This window comes from Oncorhynchus nerka, linkage group LG4 (assembly GCF_034236695.1).
Source record: "Oncorhynchus nerka isolate Pitt River linkage group LG4, Oner_Uvic_2.0, whole genome shotgun sequence".
NCBI classification, from domain to species: Eukaryota; Metazoa; Chordata; class Actinopteri; order Salmoniformes; family Salmonidae; genus Oncorhynchus; species Oncorhynchus nerka.
The window spans coordinates 60,198,136-60,203,623 of NC_088399.1; the positions used below are offsets into that span (position 1 = coordinate 60,198,136).

General features: G+C 41.2%; 1 long non-coding RNA gene across 1 annotated transcript; it reads left to right on the forward strand.

Annotated features, from left to right (window-relative positions):
- The first annotated feature begins 321 nt into the window (after positions 1 to 321).
- LOC115128990 (uncharacterized) lies at positions 322 to 2,005 on the forward strand. The gene is made up of 2 exons (XR_003863585.2): positions 322 to 592; positions 1,305 to 2,005. It is a non-coding gene; the product is annotated as an uncharacterized LOC115128990 (long non-coding RNA).
- The last annotated feature ends 3,483 nt before the right edge of the window (positions 2,006 to 5,488 follow it).

The window sequence follows — 5,488 nt, forward strand, 5'->3', positions numbered from 1 at the left end:
ATCAATAAAAGGCCACTCTAAAATGTGCAGTTTTGTCACACCACACAATGCCACAGTTATCTCAAGTTTTGATGGAGTGTGCAATAGGCTTGCTGACTGCAGGAATGTTCACCAGAGCTGTTGCCAGAGAATTGTCTGTTCATTTCTCCACCATAAGCCGCCTCCAACTTTGTTTTAGAGAAATAAAAATAGTTGTTTTTTGCATGGACATCCTTTGATGTTGCACAATCATACATCTTCTTTAACCCCAAATGTTTACAGATGAAATACAGAGAAATGTTCTTTGCGAATTAATGGGCAAGGCTTTGGCAACTTTGCATTCATGGGCGGCTCCTGTTCTGTAATGTGGGCTGGTCAAGCTTGTTTCCTGGATGGACGTTATATAAGACCAGGCTCACCCTCAGCTGTAGTCAGACTCTACACAGCCAGATCAGACCAAGGATAGCAAACCCAGGATTGTAGACCCAGGACTAACCCAGGACAGCAGTTTCCTCTTGTATCTGACCCATAAGACACCTCGCCTCTCTGCAATATGAAGTACCTGCTTCTGGGACTCTGCACACTGGCCCTGCTGGCCTCCACCATGGCACAGGTAATGTACTTAAACCTAACTCAGTAATAATAGCTGAACATGTTTTAAACTCATTAGCATTCCACTCTTAGCAATGCTCTGCAGGGGGAGAAAGAGAAAGAAAGGATGAAAGATGGGGAGATGTGACTCTAAGTGCAACTAATGGTGGATAGAGGGCAGGATAGACAGTCAGACTGGCAGACTATATTGACCTGTGGTATAGTAAGCGCTTGGAAAAGCGTAGTGAATAACAACAGTGATCCACTATACGGCTAGCTTAACCTTCATGTTGGTGCTAGCTGGCAGGCTTGTAATGCTAGGTGTCAACAGCCAATCCAGTAGGGTCTGAAAACTATAGCGGGCTTCGATCGATCAATAGCAAAGCGATGCCACGGGAAACAAGTGACAAAAGTTCAGCTTTCCCCAACCCTGTTCACTCGCCCTCACGCATGCTTGCATCGCCAACTTCTCTTCCCTTCATTGAAAATGAACAGAGCTCCCTTGTTTCATCACCCCCTAACACGCTAGATGAATTTCTGCCTTTGGGAAGTACCAAAACACCTTGATAGAGGAGATGCATGCAAGCAGAAGATGACATTTGGCTGGGATGGAAGAAAGTATACCACCCCAGCAAATTTCAAACTGTCCCTAATTCATTTCAATTTCAAACAGGGGTGAATTAATGCTGAATTAACATGTAGCCTAATGTAAATTATTCCATTTCAACCAACAGAATTCTACAACAACACCAACAACGGAGCAACATAATTCTACAATGGGATCAACAAATGACCCCAAAAATTCTACAATACGACCAACAATTGACCAAAGAAATTCTACAGTACGACCAACAACTGACCAAAATAATTCTACAATACGACCAACAACTGACCAAAATAATTCTACAATTGGACAAACAACTGACCTAAAGAATTCTACAATTGGACCAACAACTGCAGAAATAAAAGCCACATGGCCAACCACTCTCACCACACCAGCAGGGGGCAGCCGTGTCTTCAGTTACTCCCTGACTCTACTGTTTGGTTCGACAGCCACCCTGATCCTTCGTTCACTATGGCAATGATCGCCACCTAGACGACAAGAGTCACATTGACCGCACCATCCTGAGAGCGTGTTGGAAACTGAATGAAGAGCACAGGAGAATGAGCTGTACAGCTTTCTCTTTTCTCTGACAATGTGTTTTTACAATGACCTTGAGGTTTGTGTGTCCTCTGTGTATTTCAAGATGCATAATTAACATACTCTGGTTGACAGGGTATATTGCAATGCCTAAAATATATGAATGTTTTGTAATAATTCAAGCTGTGAGTTACTTTGAACAAAATAGCTTTCCAAATTGTGAATCATTTATTTTCTCATAGTACAAATGTTGATCAGTAACCAAATAAAAATAAAAATCGTATTGCTATGTGACCCAGTTAAATATTTACATATTAATGTATCATGTATTTTATTAAAGATATTATCTTTTATCACAGTAAATAGGTTTATCTGAATTGCTCTTGCTATTAATCTTAATATCAGTTCCATTGTTGAGCTTTGTAGGGCACTTTAAGGTCAATGTATAAAAAGTGTCCACTCCGAAAGTTCCTTCAAAGGAAAAATAAATATATTCTAATCTAATTTAAGATAAAGTTATGAATTAACCATGTATTATCAAAATCTATCACATACAGTGTGACTACACTACAAAAAGGAGCTAAACTAACTATAAAAAGGTTTATCATCTTACCAGGCTTTATACCCCAGTGTACAAACATTAGGAACACCTGCTCTTTCCATGATCTACACTAACCGGTCAAAAGTTTGAGAACACCTACTCATTCAAGGGTTTTTCTTCATTTTTACAATTTTCTACATTGTGGAATAATAGTGAAGACATCAAAATGGTGAAATAACACATATGGAATCGTGTAGTAGCCAAAAAAGTAATAAACAAATAAAAATATATTTTATATTTGAGAATCTTCAAAGTAGCCAACCTTTCCTGGATGACATCTGTCCAACTTGACACAACTGTGGGCCAGCGTTCCCGTGGAAAGCTTAGGGATCTTGTCCATGCCCTGACGAATTGAGTCTGTTCTGAAGGCAAAAGCAGATGCAACTCAATTTTGTACACACAGTGTATTTGTTAATCTACTTCTGCATGGTGTAATAAAGAAATAAGGAAATAGGGTGTATTGAGTTCTAAAAAGAGAGAAACAAAAGAGGGGGTAAGTGGGTGGTACGCTCCACATTGAGTTCCAAAGAGAGAAACAAAAGAGGGGGTAAGTGGGTGGTAAGCTCCACATTGAGTTCCAAAGAGAGAAACAAAAGAGGGGGTAAGTGGGTGGTACGCTCCACATTGAGTTCCAAAGAGAGAAACAAAAGAGGGGGTAAGTGGGTGGTACGCTCCACATTGAGTTCCAAAGAGAGAAACAAAAGGGGGTAAGTGGGTGGTAAGCTCCACATTGAGTTCCAAAGAGAGAAACAAAAGAGGGGTAAGTGGGTGGTACGCTCCACATTGAGTTCCAAAGAGAGAAACAAAAGAGGGGAAAGTGGGTGGTACGCTCCACATTGAGTTCTAAAGAGAGAAACAAAAGAGGGGGTAAGTGAGTGGTACGCTCCACATTGAGTTCTAAAGAGAGAAACAAAAGAGGGGGTAAGTGGGTGGTAAGCTCCACATTGAGTTCCAAAGAGAGAAACAAAAGAGGGGGTAAGTGGGTGGTACGCTCCACATTGAGTTCCAAAGAGAGAAACAAAGAGGGGGAAAGTGGGTGGTACGCTCCACATTGAGTTCTAAAGAGAGAAACAAAAGAGGGGGTAAGTGAGTGGTACGCTCCACATTGAGTTCTAAAGAGAGAAACAAAAGAGGGGGTAAGTGGGTGGTACGCTCCACATTGAGTTCTAAAGAGAGAAACAAAAGAGGGGGTAAGTGGGTGGTATGCTCCACATTGAGTTCTAAAGAGAGAAACAAAAGAGGGGGTAAGTGGGTGGTACGCTCCACATTGAGTTCTAAAGAGAGAAACAAAAGAGGGGGTAAGTGGGTGGTACGCTCCACATTGAGTTCTAAAGAGAGAAACAAAAGAGAGGGTAAGTGGGTGGTACGCTCCACATTGAGTTCTAAAGAGAGAAACAAAAGAGGGGGTAAGTGGGTGGTAAGCTCCACATTGAGTTCCAAAGAGAGAAACAAAAGAGGGGGTAAGTGGGTGGTACGCTCCACATTGAGTTCCAAAGAGAGAAACAAAAGAGGGGGAAAGTGGGTGGTACGCTCCACATTGAGTTCTAAAGAGAGAAACAAAAGAGGGGGTAAGTGAGTGGTACGCTCCACATTGAGTTCTAAAGAGAGAAACAAAAGAGGGGGTAAGTGGGTGGTACGCTCCACATTGAGTTCTAAAGAGAGAAACAAAAGAGGGGGTAAGTGGGTGGTATGCTCCACATTGAGTTCTAAAGAGAGAAACAAAAGAGGGGGTAAGTGGGTGGTACGCTCCACATTGAGTTCTAAAGAGAGAAACAAAAGAGGGGGTAAGTGGGTGGTACGCTCCACATTGAGTTCTAAAGAGAGAAACAAAAGAGAGGGTAAGTGGGTGGTACGCTCCACATTGAGTTCTAAAGAGAGAAACAAAAGAGGGGGTAAGTGGGTGGTAAGCTCCACATTGAGTTCTAAAGAGAGAAACAAAAGAGGGGGTAAGTGGGTGGTACGCTCCACATTGAGTTCTAAAGAGAGAAACAAAAGAGGGGGTAAGTGGGTGGTACGCTCCACATTGAGTTCTAAAGAGAGAAACAAAAGAGGGGGTAAGTGGGTGGTACGCTCCACGTTGAGTTCTAAAGAGAGAAACAAAAGAGGGGGTAAGTGGGTGGTACTCTCCACATTGAGTTCTAAAGAGAGAAACAAAAGAGGGGGTAAGTGGGTGGTCCATTTCCACAGAAAATATACACTACAACGACAACGCTGTCTTGTTGGAGTACACTTTCCAAAAGACAATTATTAAACTGTATCTACTTCACCCTTACCGGTAAATGTCTTCTCACTTCAATATAACACATCAAACAATAGCATACTTCCATGCTGTTATCAGGTTGTTATGGAACTATTGGGCCAATTGATGTTTTACGAGGCGCTATTACAGTAGTTTGTGGTTGTGACATGTCACGGTTTTCTGTAATGATGACTCAAAGAGTTATTCCACGACACAGACAAACTGAACAAAAGTGCATTGTAGGTCTACCTGATCTAAATATACAGTGGATTATGGGCATATATGATCTAAATATAGAATGATGTGTTTAATTTTGACTGTGAAATTCAGGATGGAGATGGGGAAGTCATTTGGGAGAAATTCTAAATCTTTGTTGCTCTTCTGTATAACATGTCTGACCTCAGCTGCTATATCAACTATCTGGTAAGAGGAAGCGCGATATCATAAAAAGTCTTCTTCAGACTTCAACTTTAACCCCATACAATCCAGCAGATGTGAGACGGTAATCTGTGCAGTGAAGCTGCAACGCCACTACCGGACAAGGATGTAGTTTCAAATCCAGAGGATGCAGTTTCAAATACTGACGGGAACTAAAATGTTTAAAAAAAGAAGCTATAAAATATATATGTTGAGAACAAGGTCTACGGTCTAGGCAAAACAAAATAACTCAAATCAAATCAAAGTTAATTTGTCACGTGCGCCGAATACAGCAGGTGTAGACCTTACAGTGAAATGCTTACTTACAGGCTCTAACCAACAGTGCAAAAAGTTATTAGGTGAACAATAGGTAAGTAAAGAAATAAAAACAACAGTTAAAAGACAGTGAAAAACAGTAGCGAGGCTACATACAGACACCAGTTAGTCATGCTGATTGAGGTAGTATGTACATGTAGATATGGTTAAAGTGACTATGCCAATATGATGAACAGAGAGTAGC